At 41.6% G+C, this 22,417-nt stretch overlaps 2 long non-coding RNA genes across 2 annotated transcripts; both read left to right on the top strand.

Annotated features, from left to right (window-relative positions):
- The first annotated feature begins 84 nt into the window (after positions 1 to 84).
- Positions 85 to 22,414, top strand: LOC144194479 (uncharacterized). Its single transcript, XR_013325899.1, has 3 exons — positions 85 to 219; positions 21,576 to 21,633; positions 21,730 to 22,414. It is a non-coding gene; the product is annotated as an uncharacterized LOC144194479 (long non-coding RNA).
- LOC144202094 (uncharacterized) lies at positions 12,157 to 13,313 on the top strand. The gene is made up of 2 exons (XR_013327460.1): positions 12,157 to 12,692; positions 12,828 to 13,313. It is a non-coding gene; the product is annotated as an uncharacterized LOC144202094 (long non-coding RNA).
- Positions 22,415 to 22,417: the final 3 nt, after the last annotated feature.

Genomic DNA, 22,417 nt, shown 5'->3' with positions numbered 1-22,417 from the left:
GTGTCATGACCTCCCACGTGACTGGTACGGAACGGAAGTGGAAGTATCGCAACTCTCGTTCTCGCGATAATCCCGAAATTATAAAATAGCAAAGAAAAATGGAAGGTTGTCCTAACAAGATAGTACCAGTGTTAGATGGAAAATAATCCACTTTTGTCGGAGGTATGCGTTCAGACTTCCTCGTGGCGTCCATGCTTAACATCTCACAGCCGTTTAAAGGTTAGATTTGTCTCAATATAATTAGCAGGAGATTTAACAGGATAGACCTGGGTCTCTATATCGTTAGCTAAACTAGCTGTACACTCTATCTATGTCGTCTGCCCAACTGCATTTTTTTAGTTGAATTTCACTCAATATGGCCCAAGGACGCTTCTCTTCCTTGATTTCCCCCGAATCTTCAGCGTATTGTTGTAACGGTCATGCCACGAATCTACCGTTTTGATGATCTAATAACTTGACGGTTCGGGGAAATAAGCCTGAAAATATTAATTTATTGTGTTGGTCAAAGTCGAAGTAGCTTCTAGGCATGTAGGCAACTAGGAATCCAGCGGGGTGCAGTAAAACTACTTCTGAAATTGTAGATAGGGCTCCGCAATATGTAAAACCTGTTAACTATAAACTTGAATAATCACACTGAAACAAAAATGCAACAGACATTATTACAGCAATTGCCCATTTTGACCACGCATTGGCTTTGGATAATATCAGTAGTTTTAGTTCATGCTGATAAAATTCCTTGCATTTTCAGAGTTACAAGGTCTCATTTTATTGCATTTGTTTATTTTATCAGTTTTGGAATTCTATTTGGGTAAACATTAGGTAATATTTCAGTTTTACACAATTTCATATTTCAGTATCACTAGTGTTTCTTATGAGTGTTACTGGATGGTCAGTCAGCAATGGGTTATCAAGGCAACTGGATAGCTAGCTCCCACCCCCAAAATATTTTTGTTGTTGTTCTGATGGGTCTCGTTATCTTTTTTTAAAAATTATTATTAATGTTTTTATCTATACTGAGTAGACCAACCTATCCAGAAGCCTTTGTTCTTGGAACAGGATCCTGACTGATGGGTAAAATTTTCACCCATTGGACTTGTCTTCGGCCCCTGAGTGGTGAGCATGCCGACTTCACAGCTCTGGGGCCCTGGTTTCAAATCCAGGTCGGTCCAGCTGTGTGGAGTTAGTATTTTCTCCCCGGGCTTGCGTGCGTTTCTTCCAGGTACTCCATTTTCCTCCCACATTCCAAACACATGCACGGTAAGTTGTTTGGACTGTCTAAAGTGCCCCTAGTTATGGGTGTGGATGGTTGTCCTCCTTGTGCCCTGCGATCGGCTGGCCACCAATTTAGGGTGTCACCCGCCTCTGGCCCGGAGTCAGCTGAGATATGCTCCAGCACACCCCGCGACCCTAATGAGAATAGAGCGGTTCAGAAAATGAATGAATGGATGAATGAATGAATGGACTTGTCTACTTAAGCAAAGGTAACATTTACATACTTGTCAACTTGTACGTTTTATACGTATTTTATACGTTTTTTACCATTTCAAATCATGTACACCGACTTTTGTACGGGGAAATTTCTTCTTTTTTTAAAAAATCGCCAATATTTATGAAAACCGATCTCAACAAGACCGTTATAGCTAAAATCTAGATAGTCTCGTAGGCTGGTAGCCAACGACGCTACCGTCATCGATCGTTACTATTTCCACGGTATACCAGCATAAATTATCCTCAATCGTATGTATTTTTTAGCGGTGCGTACGGCAATATCGATTAAGGATGCGTAGATATACATAGAGTAAATATCTTGGAAGCAAGCATGGAGGAGTCACCTATTAACAAACGAGGTACCGCGAGTATACATGCGTCGTACGGTGTTATGTTTTTTTGGGCGTTTCTACGGGTAATCATAATCACTTATAAGGGCAGTTATCGGCAGAAGTTGACAGGTATTCATTTAAAAAAAAAACTTCTTTTGTCCAAATTTTTCTCAGACTGAAGAAACATTTTAAATGTGAAACAGGACCGTCCATTTGATTACTATGATCTGGGTGACTGTGAATCCATGCAAATAATAGAAATACATGTTTTCAATACGCAGTGAATGTGTTTTTTCCCCAACATCTAAGGATTAAAAATTACACATTTTAATGAGGAGTGAAACTTAACTGCTGCTTAATGTTATGACTTTTTTTAAAGGAAATATAAGAAAGTCTGACAAACCTTAGTATTTGCATTTCTATGATACATAACGATTGCAACCCAGTGTGATATTCCTGAGCCCACTACTATGTGTAATGAACCATTTACTTTAAAAATATATGCACTAGACATACCACACATGTCAGCCAACATATGTTGCTGTAACTGCCATACTCGAATGGCACAAAGAGGTTCCAGACTGGTCTACTAGTTATTACATGATCCAATGAAGAACCAGTTAAAACAGCCAAAACACTGTTTAACATTCTGCGTGTGAAATGAAGTTCGACCTAATTTGAAGAGAAAATTTATTTTTTACTATTGACCACCAGTCAAGCAAATATCAACTGATGGTTGCAATCAACCTTTTCATTGATATACAATATCCATTTTCTTTCTCTGAAGTTCGTAACCATTGCCTTGATAGGTATTGGTGCGTCAAAGGTTCTCTGAAGTACGGCTGTGACAAAATTATTATTTTCTCCTGACTAATATCTTTACGCTATTAGTGGATGAGTCTAACGAATAACTAGCGATTCTTTTTGGGGATGATTATTGGTTCACAATCATTTCTTATTTAAATTATTCTATTAAAGTTAAATAAATAATTGAATTAACACAACACACTGATCTAAGTTGATTTCACGATGCCATTGTGGGGAGAAAGACACAAGCAAATGTGGCGGATACGGTCATTTATTTCACAATAGAGAACAGATAAAACGCTAAACTAAATTAATTTTGACATTTCTAAATGAAATTCATGAAAAAAAACGTATCTTGCATAAACTGCTTGCTCGGGGCACAGCCATCTTGGCGAGGTGGGGGCAAAGCCATCTTAGCGAGGTCGGGATGCGACCATTGTAGTGAGCTCGGGCCGAGCATTCTACATTTTTTTTCACCAGACGCGAGTAGCCTTCGTTTTGAAATAAAACAAAATTCCACCTTGATTTTTGTTTGTTTGTTGTATTTCTTGTTCAAAAGTAATAATTACAGGAGTAATATGAACCATGGCCATGTCATTGAGTTTTTGCTTTCCTTTTGATTCAATATTGTAGCGATGGTAGGTGGATTACGGCCGTGGAGGGGTGGTTAGCATGTCCGCCTCACAGCTCTGAGGTGTAGATTTTTATCACCTGTGGATCTGTACTTTCTCTGTAGAGTTGGTATGTTCTCCCTTTGCCTGCGTGGGTTTTCTCTGGGCTATCTGGTTTCCTTCCACATCTATTAAACATGCATGATAGGAAATTTGAACACTCAAAATTTCCCCCAAATGAGTGAGAAGTGTTACTGGTTGTACAGTCATATGAAAAAGTGATTTTCCTTTATAAATCATTGGTTACTCGGATCAGCAATTTCAGTTAAATATATCATAGCAGACAAACACAGTGATACTTGAGAAGTACAATGAAGTTTATAGGATTTACAGATAATTACATAAATGTGGCCAATTGCAAGTTATTCTCTTTACAACTTCTCCGGAGAGTTGTAACATGGGAACAACTGTCAAATGACCTGAAAACAAAGAATGTTCAACAGATAAAAGCAAGGGCGCTCAAACTTTGCACGATATACCCTTTTATTCGGGCCAATGACAAAGCTCAGTAAGGACCCAAAGTATTGTAGGCAGTTATGAAACATGCTTCAACTCGCGATGGCGCTGTTTCCCAGCTCAAGTCTCATTTAAAAGGTTATTGTATTTATTGACTGGATCAAATCTTACTGTCATGCGATCTATCAATAGCACCTCAGCGATCGACTTGTAGCTCATGACATATGGAGCACCCATGATTTATGTGAAAGATACAAAAACCTAGCACAGAGATTTAAGATGTCAGTTTCCACGATGAGAAGTAGGGAGGAAATGGAAGACCATAGGCACAGTTCTAGTTAAGGTATTACAAGAAAATTCTCAGATTGGCAAAGGCGATGAATGTCGAGCTTAGTCACACTAAACCCAGAGACCAGCTACAAATACCTCCAGCATGAAATTGCTGCAGATGATGTCACTGTGCATCATTCAAGTACAGTAATACTTTGACATACAAGTGCACGAGCAATTTGTGATACGAGGAAAATTTTGAGCAAATATTTACCTTGAAACACGAGACAAGTTTTGATATACGAGCATACAGCCTCCACGTTATGAGAACATCATGGGCACTGTTTGTCGACGCAACTCCCTCGTATAAATGTCTCTCCGAGCACTGGGCGGAGCATTGCCCGCCAATGCGAGAGGAGAATATTACTTTCCGTTGGCAAGTGGTCGTGTGTTATCGTATTGTGAGGACATTAGTTCGCATCATTTTTGGAATATTTGGAAGGACAGACAAAAGCAAACCCTCGAGAGTTTCCTTTTAAAAACTGCACCTGAAAGTTGGGGTGGAGGAGGGGCAAATAGATCCAACCCGGGAGAAGAAAGGTATAAACATTTAAAACAAAATTAGAATTTAGTTTAGTGTAAGGTTAGATTAAACTAATTTTTGAGTGTTTCTGTATAGTAATCCAAGTTCATTTAAATTTGTATGTTATGAGCGCACTACCGTGCAAAAAGTTCCTATCCCCCCCCCTCCTCAAAATCCCTCTAATTTTAGTACTAATAAATATAACCACCAATTATTTGTTACTGTGTTAATAGATGGCGAATTACAACAAATAATTGTTTTTCCATTCCAATATCCTGTTTTTGTTTTGGTGTTTTTTTTCACGGGGTTGGAATGAATTATTTAGTTTTTAGTACATTTCTATGGGAGATGATGTTTTGAGATGCGAGAAAAAATTGACATATGAGCTCCTTACTGGAATGCATTAAGCTCGCATCTCATGGTATGGCATTCTGTATAAAAGTAGGTGCTGTTGGAGAGTAATGTGCCACAAGCCTTTTCTGCATACATGCCAGGAACATTTGCTTGAGGTATAATGCAATATGGTCCTCTGGACAGATGAAACTAAAATAGTTATATAGACATAAGAGGTGGTATGCATGATGGATAACACTGCATTCCAAGACAAAGACTTGCTATCTACAGTAAAATTTTGTAATGGGTCTGTCCTACTTTTGGGCTAGTGCTGGGTGATAAAAAAAATAATGATAATTTTGGTGAAATAATTTTTGGACACGATAATATCAAACAATTGATAATTTTAATCTGTAATTACACCAACCACCAACAGAACAAGAGCGCTGTTGTGAGATGAACTTAAGTTCCAGACCAACGCTCACAAGAGGATGATGAAGAAACTTGTTTTTAGCACGTTAGCATCAGAGGCTTACATGGAGGATGAACGCAAAAGGACAATAACACGGCCAAAATAAGCAATTATGAGAGGCAAGCCGACCCACTAAAGGATCCAAGGTAATTCTCAATTGCGTTTATTTATTTTTTTAAAATACCTGTGCACAAAGCGCAGCCTTATTGCAACTGTCCTCAATCCACTATCCTCATTTGAGGACCGTCTGTAATATTTTTATTACTTGATCAAGATGTTTTCCCATTTTATGTACCATATTTTCACGAATATAAGGCACATTAGAAAGTCTTAAATTTTCTCTAAAATAGACGGGGAGCCTTATAATGCAGACTGCTGTGTGTAAGCTCTAAAGCCTGACTGAGAACACTTCTTGCCGACACGCTTATATAGAGAGAAGGCGGACGTGGTTGGGGTCAGACGCTAAAGGCACGCCCCTACAAGATACCCATATATAGTGTAGGCATATGTTTATTGCAAAACAATTTCGGTTTGGTTTCTAAGGGACCCCGAAGCAGCGGTGAAAAACCCAGTCACGAAAATTAACTCGGAGCTTGCAGTCATTCCCGGAAACTTAACTAAAACGCCAGGCTAGTTACGCCATTATTTGCTGATAGATCGTAGCCGTCTGGACGAACGTGTCTGCTTGCACGGTTGTTAAAGGCACTAACGACATGCTTGAAAACCGCTTGACATCGGCATCAACATAGCTTTACGAAGGGTGGCAGGCAGCGCGGGGCTAGTCACGCTAGCTACTATTTGCGAATGGATTGTGGCCGCATGGGTGAACGTGCCTGCTTGCACGGTTGTTCGAGCTTTTGCAAAAGCCGGCGTCATTTCTGTGTAGCCACATGGCAAAGACAGTGACTCTGACAACGAAGAGGGGGAACCTGGCGTTGTCGATGACACATTTGGACAATTTTTCAATTCGGACACAGAAAATGAGGATTTTGATGGATTTGTGGGTGACGACGTGAGTACATTGTAAAAAAAAGTAGATGATCTTTTGGTCGCCTGTCTTTTGGTTGCCAATCTATTGGTCCCTGTTGGTCGCCGTTAGGGTTGAGGTTAGGGTTGTGTGGTTATTAAACCCTAACTCTAACCCTAATGGCGACCAAAAGACCGACGACCAACGGCGACCAAAAGACCGGCGACCAAAAGACCGGCGATCAAACGTTCGGTCACGAATAAAGTACAACTGAACTAGGTTTTGCTTCCGTTGCCTTTTTAAAAATTTGTTTTCAGCGTGTCTAGGTGCGTCCTGTGTGTGTCAAAAACCGAAATAGCATTCGTTATTGACACTGCATCTTTAAATGCGATGCGCCATATAGTCGTGAACATACGGTTAATGTTCTCTAAACATTGCAAAAATCAAAAACTTGTTATCTTCGGTTGAAATGGGTAACCATATTTACTCTGACTGAATCAAGGGTATGGCTTATACGGGCACAAAAACACGACATGCAAGTTGACGACGATGACACGATGTCACAACAAAATAGCGCTGTGATGTTATGACGAAATAGCACCATAACGTTCTAAAAACGTCATAAAATTCTGCTTTGATTTTTTTCTTTTTGTTTCTTTTCGAAAGTAACAACTACAGTAATCCCTCTATTATCGCGGTTAATGTAGCGCAGACATCGCCGTGATAAACAAAAAACGCAAAATAGGGTCTTCCCTATTTTAAAAAAAAAATGTGCCGAGTCAGAGTAGCAAGTTTCCACTTGCGAGTCTTAGCGTGGATTTTCACATTTTTATGAATTTACATAAACAATCTTACTGAAAAAAATGTAGTGAAACTGCGAAAGTTGAAGCCGTGATATTCGAGGGATTTCTTTATTAGAGTAATATGAACCATTGGAAGAAAATTTAGATATTTCGACATTTATAAGCAATTTGGCCGCCACAACATCTTAAACTTCTGTTAAGAAAATTGTAAAAAGCAACAGGTTCTCATCAAGATAATTTTTTTTCAAATTGAACAATTTCATATTTTGCATTTAAAAAGACAGACCTATTAACATATGATAATGACCCTAATATGTTTTGGATTCATACAGTATCTCAGAAATAATTTTAATTATAATAAATAAATAATTTTTCTCAAGATTTTCCCTATGAAGTACACTGGTACCTCTACATACAATCTTAATTAGTTTCGGTACTGAGCTCGTATGTCGATATTCTCGTGACTCGAACGAACGTTTCCCATTGAAATGCACTTTAAAGAGATTAATTCGTTCCAAACCTCTGAAAAAACACCAAAAACAGGATATTGGACTTGAAAAATGTTTTATTTCTTTTAATTTGCTATTTATTAACAAAGTGACACATAACCAGTGGTTTAATAATAATAAAGTGTTAAATAAAACTAAAATAAGACGGATTTTTTAGAGGGTAGAGAGGCACAGAGGGAGGCGGCGGGGTGGGGGAGGGGGTGTTTCTTCTCCACTGTAACACAAGTAACAGAACAAACAAATCTAAATTTGGATTAATATATACAGACACTCAAACGTTTAATGCAAATTTACACAAAATTGAATTCTAATTTTGTTTACATTTTTTTTGTTCTCCGGGTGACTCCACCCGGAAGTTCAGCGGGAGTTTTTAAAAGGAACGCATCAAAAGTTTTTAGTTTTTGCCTTCCCTTCAAAATATTTTGAAAATCACGTGCACAAATGTCCTCACGATACGATAACGCGCGACCACTTGCCGGCTTGTCAGGCTGCATGTTTTCTACAAAATTAGAAAACACTTGCCACTAGCCAGGTGCCCCCCCCCCTATTCCACCTACTCCTCACTACTTAGTTCCCGCAACACCTCCAAATGTTCACTTCCCTCGAGCTCGATTAAATCCTGTGTCATGAGTTCTTCATGGTGCTTGGCGATTAGATCATTCACATCTGCCTTGTTAACCTCCAGCCCCAAAGAATTTCCAAGTAACACGATATCATCCATGACAACAAACAAGCTCTGTGACTTGTACTCCGCCCAGTGCTCGTAGATGTCTCTTATACACGAAATAAATGCGGCGAAAAAGGCAGTGTGCTACAATGATAAACAGTCTCATGTCTTGGCCACCTGGCTTTCTCGCGTCTCAAAAATGTTCTCGTATCTCGAGATAATTATTTGCTCGAATTTTTCCTCGTATCTTGAAATGCTCGTATGTTGGTGTTCGTATGTAGAGGTACCATTGTAACACATTTGTACTCTTATTAAAACCATAAATAAGTAGGTGGAAACTGAATCGGGGGGCAGCTTATATGTGAGAAATTGCGCGTGCGATATATATGGGAGTAAATCCAACTTTTTAGTTTTATGAAAATGACCATATGAGGTAAATTTACTCTGTATTGCTGAGAATAGTCTGCCAATGGCGAGGATGTCTTCATTTGATTATTTTGCTTATTTCAAATTGCACAACAACTTTTGGTTTGAAGGCAAATTTATAAAAATAAAGATGCCTATGAAAATTTCAGCATGTTCTATTCTTTACTTTGCATAGTCTAATCCAGTGGTTTTCAAAGTGGGCGGTACCGCCCCCCGGGGGGTGGTGTGAACTTCCAGGGGGGCGCTGACGAATAAACAGGCGAATGGGGGGCGTTGAAATAGTGAAGGGGGCGATGGAGCAATTACAGTAAAATGTGACGTTGGTGTTTGTAGAAAGACCGGAAAAATTGATTGTCTGTAATAAAAAGTCGACAAAAAAACAAGCTTTATTGAAACAAGAAACGTTGTCTGCTCGAGCGCTGACGAGCAGCGCGCATATACCGTATATCACTAATTGTCGCGAGTTTATCGTCGATGCAGGCGACTGGGGAAACCACCACCATCCAGTCAGCCGCAGAGGAGCACACAATAGCGCGCCGGCAACGCTTAACCACAGACGTATGCGCACAGCGACCGGCTTAATGCATCAGCTATCAATTTTTATGATTCGAGGTGAAGAATAAATGATAACCATTTTTGTTTATTAAAATTGTTTTTTTTAGTCTTCAAACTGTTTGTGATTGAAGAATCAACCAATTCTTGTGACATTTAGCAATATAGTCGTTCTAGCGTTCGTTGGAAAGGGGTAAAGAGGGGGGCGTTGGCATTTTGGCCCGGCGGTGAAGGGGGCGGTGGCCAAAAAAAGTTTGAAAATCACTGGTCTAATCTATATTGCACAACAGAACAACAATAATACTTTTTGAAATTATCTTATTTCATATTCTCTTTTCTTATAAAGGTAATATAATTACTGCCATACTAGAATGAGGATGAAAGTAATTTATTTACTTTTTCACAGAATTTTGAAGTTTGAAAAACGTGATAGTTATTGTGATAATTATGGATATTGACAGATTTTTTTTTCTTTAACTATTTTTGTAATATCGCCCAGCTCTATGTTAGGCTGTGTGGCCACTGCATCTACTGGCAATTCTGTTTACGTTGAAGATTGCATGGATTCCAGTCTATATACCACCAGATACTTACAATGTTCAAGAATCAGTAAAAAAGTTTAAGTTGCGCTGGGGCTGGTTCTCAAACGAGACAACACACCCTAAACACTGCTCAAATTTTACAAAGGCATTCATGCAGAGGAATAAGTACAACATTCTGGAAAGGCCAGCTCCCTGGCCGGACTTTTGGTCGGCCGGACGTTTGGTCGGCCGGACGTTTGGTCGGCCGGACGTTTGGTCGGCCGGACGTTTGGTCGGCCGGACGTTTGGTCGGCCGGACGTTTGGTCGGCCGGACGTTTGGTCGGCCGGACGGTTGGCCGGCCGGACGGTTGGCCGGCCGGACGGTTGGCCGGCCGGACGGTTGGCCGGCCGGACGGTTGGCCGGCCGGACGGTTGGCCGGCCGGACGGTTGGCCGGCCGGACGGTTGGCCGGCCGGACGGTTGGCCGGCCGGACGGTTGGTCGCCCGGACGTTTGGTCGCCCGGACGTTTGGTCGCCCGGACGTTTGGTCGCCCGGACGTTTGGTCGCCCGGACGTTTGGTCGCCCGGACGTGTGGTCGCCCGGACGTGTGGTCGCCCGGACGTGTGGTCGCCCGGACGTGTGGTCGCCCGGACGTGTGGTCGCCCGGACGTGTGGTCGCCCGGACGTGTGGTCGCCCGGACGTGTGGTCGCCCGGACGTGTGGTCGCCCGGACGTGTGGTCGCCCGGACGTGTGGTCGCCCGGACGTTCGGTCGCCCGGACGTTCGGTCGCCCGGACGTTCGGTCGCCCGGACGTTCGGTCGCCCGGACGTTCGGTCGCCCGGACGTTCGGTCGCCCGGACGTTCGGTCGCCCGGACGTTCGGTCGCCCGGACGTTCGGTCGCCCGGACGTTCGGTCGCCCGGACGTTCGGTCGCCCGGACGTTCGGTCGCCCGGACGTTCGGTCGCCCGGACGTTCGGTCGCCCGGACGTTCGGTCGCCCGGACGTTCGGTCGCCCGGACGTTCGGTCGCCCGGACGTTCGGTCGCCCGGACGTTCGGTCGCCCGGACGTTCGGTCGCCCGGACGTTCGGTCGCCCGGACGTTCGGTCGCCCGGACGTTCGGTCGCCCGGACGTTCGGTCGCCCGGACGTTCGGTCGCCCGGACGTTCGGTCGCCCGGACGTTCGGTCGCCCGGACGTTCGGTCGCCCGGACGTTCGGTCGCCCGGACGTTCGGTCGCCCGGACGTTCGGTCGCCCGGACGTTCGGTCGCCCGGACGTTCGGTCGCCCGGACGTTCGGTCGCCCGGACGTTCGGTCGCCCGGACGTTCGGTCGCCCGGACGTTCGGTCGCCCGGACGTTCGGTCGCCCGGACGTTCGGTCGCCCGGACGTTCGGTCGCCCGGACGTTCGGTCGCCCGGACGTTCGGTCGCCCGGACGTTCGGTCGCCCGGACGTTCGGTCGCCCGGACGTTCGGTCGCCCGGACGTTCGGTCGCCCGGACGTTCGGTCGCCCGGACGTTCGGTCGCCCGGACGTTCGGTCGCCCGGACGTTCGGTCGCCCGGACGTTCGGTCGCCCGGACGTTCGGTCGCCCGGACGTTCGGTCGCCCGGACGTTCGGTCGCCCGGACGTTCGGTCGCCCGGACGTTCGGTCGCCCGGACGTTCGGTCGCCCGGACGTTCGGTCGCCCGGACGTTCGGTCGCCCGGACGTTCGGTCGCCCGGACGTTCGGTCGCCCGGACGTTTGGTCTATAGAATGGTTAAAAAATACCTTCAACCCCAATCCAGAACGTCATTGGAACCTATGGGCGCCGTTGGAGGCTGTTATTCTTGCAGAAGTAGGATCTATTAAATATGAATGTAGTATTTTTTGTTGTTGGAGTGCCTACATTAATGCACCTGCCTTTTAAGAATGTATTGCTCACATTTTACATCTCAACTATCACTGTCTTTGTCTGTGAAATCTATTTTACTGAAATTGTTGATCCTAGCAACTAGTGATTTATAAAGGAACATCTTGAAAATGATCAAGGGTGGCCATACGTTTTTCATACATTCGTAGATCTCTCCAGTGATTGGGTGCATGAGTGTCTCCTGCTGACAATAATGGCTGGGTCCAGTGATTGGGTGCATGAGTGTCTCCTGCTGACAATAATGGCTGGGATGGGTTTCACTCGGCATCCCTGTGAGGATGCTCACTATAGTAAATGAATGAATCTCTATACATTTTGTCTCCTCTTCACTCCATGTAGAACTGATGTAGTTTTAATCAAATAACATTTCCTATTCTGCCTGTGGCCACGGGAGCTTGTTATTTGTAAACATGTGGGATTTCAACTTCGGTCCGAAGCACGGTCCGGTCACTTTCGCTTAAAAAGTGAACTGCACAGTGGTCTGAAGGGAAATGAAATGAAACACTCTCTGCATCAAGGTCTTCAACCAAATGTGTTCACAACAGCCCAAAAGGCCCCCAGACTATATAGGTTTGCCTAAGTATGCTTTGCAGGTGTCTATATGCCTTAAATTGGTTTTGAGGGATTTTTATTTCACACAAACACAAATTTAAAATTGACGGTGCAAGGTCTTCTTATCCAACTGCAATAGTTAAGTAGAAAATGGTGAGATGATGTCACAAAGGTCACGGGCGACTACACATGCATGTAAAACACTAAAATGGGACACAAGGGCAGTGACGACAACATTTCAAAGGGGGTTCCCCAATTTAATTCCATGTGTGTATATACTATTTAGTGCTGAAAACACGTGCGCTGCTTATGGCAGTAGGATATTGGAAAATCTGGCACTGCGATTTTTTTTTGTGATATATTGCGATGGTAAAAATTGTTTTAAATGTAAAAAAGTTTTTTGGGCGACGTAATATTACATTGTATTGAGCTAATATTAGGGGAAGTAGATTGGAAAAATAGGATATTCAAAATTTTTGTTTCTTTTTATATTACCTGAATTAGGTGCTTGGGGTCCATGGACTTCAACTGCGGAGTTTCAACATTTTAAGATTTTTCAGCATGTGGTGTCCTTTGAGATATTTTTCGATGGCTAAGAGTGTGCCTCATCTCAACAAGTGATGTGAAATACTTCGTTTACCAAATGGGTTGTATTTGTGTAAAAATGTTAACTTAACAGTTTCCTTACAAGTTTAAACAGTGATCTAACTTCATTTTTTTATCTCTTTAGGAGAAACAGGTATAGGAGGGGAAGGAGATGGAGACAAGTTAGGGTGGGGAGACGTCGCGCAATTGAAGTCCAAAATCAATACATATTTATAGCAATCATTATATCAGTATAGAGGCTGTCAATACTTGTTCATGTTGCATGGCGGCTGTAAGAATTGTTGTCGGCAGAAAGAGAGAGAGCATACCGCCCCCATTAATAGAGCAATAATGCCATGTCAAATGTTGACCTCTAATAATAAAAAAGTAACGCACGTCCTGCGATGCGAGTCTTCCGACGCCCATATCGCGATGTTGTGGTTCAAACGAGACATCATTCATGCCTACTACAAGTAGAAAACAAGTGAGTTTCTTAGTTATAAGTAGAAACTCATTTGAATTGATATTTGGAGTTTTTTTTTTTTTTTTTTTTAGACAGTTGCCGTCATGAGCCACAGCTGAGTGTCTTCACTACTTTCTGGCCCATCCCTATCACATCATAAGTCAGTGTTTTCTGGTTTTGAAGAATCAAAATCACATTGCCTTTTAAAATGCTTATTTCCTAGCTCCCACAATGCATTAAATAACATGGTGAGGTTATGTAAACTTGACAAATGACACAAACTGACTTTATTAAGACCCACACAAATGACCAATTTGACGGGATCTCGCTTATCTTTTGGAAAAGGGGGTATGATATTCAAAAGGAGAATGTCTTTTTTTATCCCCCCCCTTATCAAGGTCTACTAATGCAGCAGGTTACAAATGTGGGGATAGTAATCAAGTCTTCCGACATAAAGGGGTTCACGAATCCCTGATGCACCGCACCGAGTGAGCATTTTACAAATTAGTTTTGTAAACTTCAAGGAGAAACAATTAGGCTTCACATGTATTTCATACTGGCAAATGGGATATTGTTTGCTGCAGTATTTGAATATTTTTCTGCTGCAGTTTTTCCACCTCATTAGCTCCCTTGTCAGCCATGATATCACAACAATGGGTATAAGTTGATGTTAGTGCATTCATTAAAATATTCAAGTTCATCAGCTCAGTGTGTTTATCATTCAGCATATAATATATTACACTAAAGATATACATTTTCTTTTTAAAATGTGAAGTGTGCAGACAATATTTTTTCTTGATTTTAAAAGACTCAAAATACAGTACTGTATTGCTGCAGACTCCTCACGCTCTTCTTCATAATTGTACTGTGGCACGGATGGTTCAAACATGCATGATTGTGTTGACAGAGGAAACATTCATTAGCCGCACCAGGTGTGTGATTGAGAGATGGCAGAGACAAGGCAACACATTCCAAGCACTGGCACTACAGTGCCTCGTTTCATTTTTTTTTTTTTTTTTATTCATTCAAATTTGTCAGGGTTGTTGTCTTTTGATTTTGCCCAATCTAACATTTTTTTCATTTTAGTTTCACTTCACCGGAGTTAGTAATCTGCCATATTGGTCCTCTGCACGCGTGTGTTGGGGATTGTGGGATGGGACTTTCCTGTGACCTGCTGATGATTCCTTCCATTTGCATCAACTTTCAGTAAATTTTGTTGTTGTTCACAAATGAGACCACAGAACAAATTAGATTTTCGAATTCTCAGTTTTGGATGTTTACGCTCTATTAGAACGTAAACATCCAACTAAGCCCTTTAAAATTGGTCAACATGTCCCCATTTTATAAGAGAGATGTCAGAAACACACAAAAATGAGAGAAAATCATCCTTAAATTATTTATTTATTATTATTTATTGTCACATACAAACCTACCAGTGTTGAAATCCCTAAGAACAAGAGAAAGGTACCGGGATGGAACATAGGGCGAGCACACACATGAACACACATTTCATAAACACGGCATTAAGAATTCAAACAACAAAATTAATCAACAACAAACTAACGTTTTTATTATTTCTCTGAAATGTAATTTTACATCCATTTTACCTAACTGGTTCTTACCTGCTTCTGTGGTGCTGGTTGACCAACATTTAAAAAAAAAAATACACATGATTGCCTTTGACGACTAAATAATGTTTCTAAAATGCACAAGACAATGTGGGCACAACTCGTGAACACTTTTTGAAAAGTTTTTCTCCCCCTTTTTTTTCTGATTTGTGCTGTTGTGATGGTGGCTGCTTCCTCCTCGGCAGCCTTCTCGTTGAATTCCTCGTGGATTGCCTAGCGTTGCATTTACTCATGCGTCCGTTTTGGTGCACATTGACCAACTAACTCGTCCACATCCTTCTTACTGACCACATGGCCAATCGCCTGTCCTCGTGACAATTTTACCCACCGAAGGCTGCGGTTCTGGTCGCTTGGCCACAGCTTCCTCAAGAAAAATAAGTTTAATCAGACAATGGGTTAAAAAAAATGGGCGGTTGTTGTAAGACAGCCAATGAGAGCTCAATGGCCTGTAACTGATGTCGTTTAATGTTTGTAAATGGAGCATTTCTTCACTTTAATGCAAACATTTGTCATTTACTGGTTAGATTATTTTTGCATTATTTTTACTGGTCTAAAAATACAGTAACACTGAGATACAAACCTAATGCGTTCCAGGATCGAGCTCGTATGTCAATTTACTTGTATGTCAAATCGATTTTTTCCCATATAAATGAACTAAATATTGTTTTATTAATAGGAAGATGTACATTTAATTATATTTCATTAATCCATTCCCAATCAATGGAAAAACACCAAGAACAGGATATTACAATGGTATTTTTTTTTCTTATCTCAGCTCATCTCATTTTCTGAACCGCTTAATCCTCATTAGGATTGCGGGATGTGCTGGAGCCTATCCCAGCTGACTCCGGGCCATAGGCAGAGCACACATTGGTGGCCAGCAGATCCAGGGCACAATGAGACGGACAACCATGCACATGCACACCCATACTTGGGGGGAAGTTTAGAGTATACAGTCATCCTGCCATGCATGTTTTTGGAATGGGAGGAAACCGGAATACCCGGAGAAAACCGGAGTACCCGGAGGAAACCCACGTCGGCCTGGGGATAACACGCAAACTCCAGACAGGTAGACGTGACCTGGATTTGAACCCAGGACCCCAGAGCTAACCAATTGCGCCACCGGTTTGCCTTCTGATTAACATTCACACACTTAAAAATAAGTTTTAATCTGGGTTAAAACTACATTTAAACCTTGTGCGGTAGTTAAAGATGATCATTTATTCCACCGCGGCTTTCGAGCTGGAACTTCCTGGCTTCTCTTTGCCTCAGAAATGAATGTTGATTTTTTTTTTTTTTTTAATTATTTTTTTTAATTATTTATTTTTTATTCATTTATTTTTTTTATTATCAAACCAGCCACAACTCACTTTGAAGGGTTTGCTGGTGTTTACTTCTGCTTTGGCTTTTCACCGTGTAGGTAAGGTCCCTGTCTCGACTGCCAAATCTAGGTCCTGTCTTCATGTTGGTTAGTCCCTAACTTGGTGTTCTTGAGGAAAGCACTATTTACATCACCAGCAAAGCACAATGAATGCATTGCCCCCGTTGACACATAAAGCGCTGTAGAAAAGCAACATATAAATCCAATGAAAACTATAACCACCAATAGTACTAAACGGGACCAAAATCACCAGGGAAACACAAATTTGTGCTTCCGAAGTATAGTATGATAATGGTCTTGTGACCACAGTGATTTAAAATCAGGGGAGAAACCCCGACTTGCAACGACCGGAACATGCCGAAGTCAAAATTACATTTTGTTGTCACAAGTTGGCTCTGTGGAGTTTTAGCAAATAACCCCGCACGCATGTTCAGGGCAACTCAATGAGTGGTGGAAGTTTGGCGCAGATATGTTTAATTACAGCCAAGTTACAACTGTTAAAAACTGAGTTGTTGAGCCACGTTCCTACAAAACCAAGACACATCTGACACTTGTCAGTCATACGAAAGTTCTAAATGGTTGAACATCAGCCTTTGGAGAGTTTGGGACGTTGGGAAATTGATAGGTTCATTAATAATTACCCTTTGTAATTATCAATAATTGCAGGCAGACATCTTATTCAATTATTGACATTTAATTAAATAGATTGGATCACGGATAAGTAACCTTAAGGGAGGCGATCTTCCAAAGTATCCCTCCCGAACAGTATTTTGCGTACAGCTTTAAGGCATTAAAACAAAAACAATCACGCCTTCATTTGACCTAACAATCATATAACAATTACATAAGGAAACCCGAAGTGCGTCACGAGTGTTATGGACGTGGCAGAAACAACATTCTTGTTATTGGCCAAATGACCCTGGCCTCGTTACAAAAGGGACCACCGAATCTCAAAGACCCAGATTGGGTGAATTGTTTGTATAAACATCCTGGAACAGGCAGTCCAGGTTAAAGATGACTTGGCGGTTATTGGTGACCTCGCAACACTTTGAGAATAATAAGAGAATGATTTAACAAAGAAATGACTTAATACAACTATATTTATAATAGTAATACAGAATAAACCCAACAGAAATATTTGTTGATTTAGATTCCCAGTGGAACTAGACTGGATTCCCAGTGGAACTACACTGTTTTGCTGCGGCGGTCTCAGATTTTTTTAGCGATGCCTTCAGTGAATCTATCCAACCCTAAACAACTATTTTATGTCTATAAAACGTCTACTGCAGCTACAGCTTGCGACACATAACAAAATAGATAGTCTCGTACAATTGAAATATTATTTAGGAAATTCATCCTTAGTATCTCTACACAGAATCCATCCACTTTCTTTCCTCCTTGTTTTCTATGGCCATCGAAGCGAATGCTGAAAATCAAGCATGTCTCGTCGTATTTCTGGTAAACGTTTTTATACCATTTAGTGCTGAAAATGTTCTTTCCCGGTTGTGACAGGCTTGCTTGCTTCGGAGTTGTCCAACCTTTCTTAATGATGTCCAGCTTTTCTTGAAAAATCCTCTTTGAAAATGGGTTTGACAGTAAATCTGCAAACTAATCAATTTCTACTCCGTCAGCCATTACGGTTGACAAAACCGCTATTAAATCAACACAACAATATATTTGTTTGTGCAGCTCGCTCCAGATACAGCTTGCTAGCTCTGGCTAGTCCACTCTATCACGAGCCAATCATAGTTGGTGAAAGCGATGACGTATCCCTATGCCTGCGAGAAGGCAGTGACGTATCCCTACGCCTGCGATAAGGCCTTGGTGTTACCAAATCGAATTCTGATTGGTTAAAGCAACAGTCTTATTGACGCTTGTTTAATGCAGCAGAGCCCACAGAACTGATTGTGAAGGCAGATTTCTGACCCTGGCAACAAGTAATGGTTGAAATGTAATCGGTTAAATGCTTCAATATGAAAACACATCTGGAAGCAGTGCAACCAGGGGGAAAAAGCAATGAAAAAGGAAGCTAACAGTCAATTGGGAATTATTTCATAAGTAATCATGGACAAAATAAAATTAACATCATTCTGTGATTCAAATATTTCTTAGGCCAGCAGAGAAGGCCTTACAGGCCCTGACGGCGCACCATCCCAGATCTGAGACAGACCCACAAATTTTGAGGTGGATCGGGAAAAGGTCTCTTGGGCGAGTTTTTTCAAATGTGAATGCTGGAAATGGCCAAAAAACAACGAATATTTCCGAGTTTCATCTGGGATGACCAACTTCTGTTTGTTGGACAAACAGGAAGATGTGAGCGAAAATGCTTCTGAATAGTCAGATCAAAGTACTTCCTGTTGTTTGTAAAAAAAAAAATTAAAAAAAAATCGGTTTGCCCGTGGACTTGGGCTTCGAAATATAGTACGACAAAGGACTTTTGAACATTTTTACTCAAACGGATGGTTAAAACCTAAACTTGCTAGGAACTGGACAGAAAAAAAATTAAAAGGGTACTTTTTTATTGGCAATAGTTGAGCTGTAGAATTTTAGCTAATTGCCCACACAGAATCTATTCTGGGTGGGACAATGATCAAATACAAAAATTTTGATGTACATTGTAAAGTGAAATCCAGCAAACTTCAGGTTGGCGGTAAAGAAAAAAAACATTCATTTTCAATGTTTTTTATTTTCAATCTTTTTTAAACGGCCACCTAGACTAATGTCTTATGTTTCCTCATATGAAGATTTGAGCCCAATAAGTTGTTTGGCCTTGGCGGAAGAGCCGGTCCTTTAAAACAAAATAGTTTCGGCTACCACAAGGAGGCTTTTTCATAAAAAATTCAACGCAGTCGTGTTGTGGCAGGGACACTTGTTGAATATGAAAGATGTTACAACAATCAAACGTTGGCCCTGCAAGTTATATTTTTCGATTTTAGCATGTTGCCAAAAACATCTGAACTTTGACCCCGGCTTCACAGTACAGGGGTCGAGTGTTCGACCCCAGGTGGGTCTTTACTGTGTGGAGTTTGCATGTTCTCCTCGGGCTTGCATAGGCTATCTCTGGGTACTCTGGTTTCTTCCCACATCCCAACATGGATGTAGGCTGGGGTAAGACTCTAAATTTCCCCTAGGTGTCAATATGAGCGTGAATGGTTGTCCGTCTCCTTCTGCCCAGAAATTGGGTATCCACCGATTTAGGGTGTCCCCTGCCTGGTGCCCAAAAGCAGCTGGGATAGGCCTTTGCACTCACCACAACCCTTGTGAAGATAACTGGCTCAGAAAAGGAATGAATGAATATTAACTACTATACTTTTGTTTTTTTAATGTGTGACCCACACTGCTTCTAAAGAGGTGAAAAGGGCACAGATTGAGCGAGACACATTCCAAATACAAGGTGCATAACGGCAGAGAATAATTGTATGTTAATCGCCTTAATAATTAGGTGACCCAATGTTCAATATTGAAATCTGTTCCCAGTGTTTTCTGTTAAGGATTTGACTAAAATAATTATTTTACTCAAATACTGTTCATTAACACAACAGACAATTTCCTTATATGTAGTTTTATTGAAATGTAACACTGTCTGTAAACACCATGTCATCATAGAATTACGGGCATTCCCTAATGAGGATAAAAAGTTAATAGAAGTTTGCCATTGTTTTTAAATCAGACAATAGTGTCCAAATCACTTTTATTGTTACAAATCTCCTGGTAATGCTAATCAAACTGAAAATCGGCGTCTTGCATTTCCTGTTTCTGTGGGTGATATGGAATATTTCAAGAGATACACCTGGTTGGTAAAAAATATTTAGTATGTATATCACACATTTTGTAGATCTGTAATGGAGAAAATACAGTTTTAAAAAATGACAATTTATAGAGCGGAGCAATTTTGTCACGTCAGTTATGCATACGCTCATAATTATATCAAATATTTAAATTTTAGCATCATCTACCTGTGTGAATTACTGTTCATCCTCTTTTGGATCACGCAAACCCTCTGTGGCAAACTTCAGGTGGGCTCGGACGCGTACTGGCTTAAGTCCCCCGTGTGATTCTAGGATATTTTCTTGGTTCACCTGTGATCATTTTGACCCCACACTAAAATCTTACATGGGTCGAGGGAGATTATCATTGCCCCCAAAGTTTATTTATTCACACCAAATTGCTTACTTATAGCATAATTCATTTTCCCAATTTGGTGTAGGTCTATTACTCTTTTTTTCTGGTGTCCTTTGGCCATGGTGAAATTTAATGTGTGACTTGGAGTGTTTCGAGCTCTGAACAGGTGTCCTTTATCCTGCTAATAATTTTAAGAACATTAAACAGGTAACAAGTAGAGGACAAAGGAGGTTATTACAGAAGATGTTGCTGGTGTCTGATAGCCTAAACTCTGTCTTGTTTTTTATTGACCAAATACTTATTTTCTACCAAAAATGGCAAATTAATTCTCAAAAACCTTACAGTATTTTTTTCCTTTCTCATTCTCTCTATATTTTGTAATGGAGACCTATAATTAGAATTATTGGCCTCTCATCTTTTTATGAAGTAAAATTAAAACAGTAGGTGGTTTACCAAAGGCATATTGCCCCACAGTGTGTATATGTTTGTATAGCTATGTCGATGTATAAATGTGCATATTATATATGTTTAGAATTTGTGTCAACCAAGGGTCACAAACACCAGTGCTTAAAGGCACTTATCAGGTCTGTTTTCGATATCTTCTTCCTTAAATGCACCTCAGTCAAATAATCAGATTCATTATCTGAATTCTGGACAGCTTGGTGATTAATTGATTATTTTATTCAGGTGTGGTAAAGGAGGAAGATATGGAAAACGTACTGGATAGAGGCCCTCAATGACTGGAGTTTTTGACCGCTGAGGTAAACTCTACACCAGGGGTGGTTATGCCAGGTCCACAAGAGCCCCTATCCAGTCTGATTTGTATGTCTCCCTCCACCAATACACCTGAATCAAATAATGATTCGCTTCTGGACAGCTTGCTGATGAGTTGATCATTTAATTCAGGTGTGGCAGAGGAGGGAGATATGAAAAACAGACTGGATAGGGGCTCTCGAGGACTGGACTTGGCCAACTCTGCTCTACAGTTTTCAACACCTGTCACACCTCTAGTGTGAGTTGAATGGGTTCATTATTTTTCTTGTGTGCTGATAAATATATTTTATTTTGGACAGCATTGAATCTTTCCAATGGATGTTAGTGTGGAAGAAATGGATACTATTGCAGGCTCAGGTAAACAAATTTTACACTGTATGCCATGGACAGACCATCCTGAAATTGTGATGAGGTCAATAATCACTGTTTGTGGGTGTTTTTATTTTTTTCTAGAGGAGCAGAAGGGCCAGGCAGAGATTTGGGATGATAAACCGGGATTGTCTCAGATTAGAAAGTCCTGGGGTTTCCGACGATCAACTATAGCTCAACGCGAGTTTCTGGAAGAAGTTGGAGACTTAAATGTCAGCCCGCCACCTCTTCGGAGAGTTAGAGGCCGTCGTCATACACGCACAACGCTAGCTTTGAAAGACGACCATGCTTCCCAATCTCAAGAAACTTGTCCTGCTATAGCAGCTCTTGAGTGGTCTGCCCCATCCTCCCCCATTGCTGAAGAGACAAAGCCACCTTTAGCCTCTGCAGGAGGGTGTCTTGACCTAAACATGTGGCAGGATGTTGGTTCTGCTTTTCACACAGCTTTCACACTTCTTGGTGGGGATGAGTTGTCGTCAACGGAAGTGTCTCAAATTTTGACAGTCCCTGATAATTTGGCACTTGGCAATGTCCCAGAGATCCCTCCTCAACAAACTCCAGTCGACACAAATGTGTCTGAACCCATGGAAAATGCTTACGACTTTTGTGTTACTTCTGATAAAGGGGCAAAGATGGACATAGAGGATGTACTTATAATTTCAAGTCCAGAAGAGGATTGTGATGAGATATCTTTGATGCAAATCAAGGAGCACTTACATTCTAAAGTAAAGAGGGGAGGGAGAGGAGGGAAAAGCAAGGCAAAAGTGAGAGG

This window comes from Stigmatopora nigra, chromosome 1 (genome assembly GCF_051989575.1).
Source record: "Stigmatopora nigra isolate UIUO_SnigA chromosome 1, RoL_Snig_1.1, whole genome shotgun sequence".
Classification (NCBI taxonomy): Eukaryota; Metazoa; Chordata; class Actinopteri; order Syngnathiformes; family Syngnathidae; genus Stigmatopora; species Stigmatopora nigra.
This window is presented reverse-complemented; position numbering and strand designations above follow the sequence as displayed.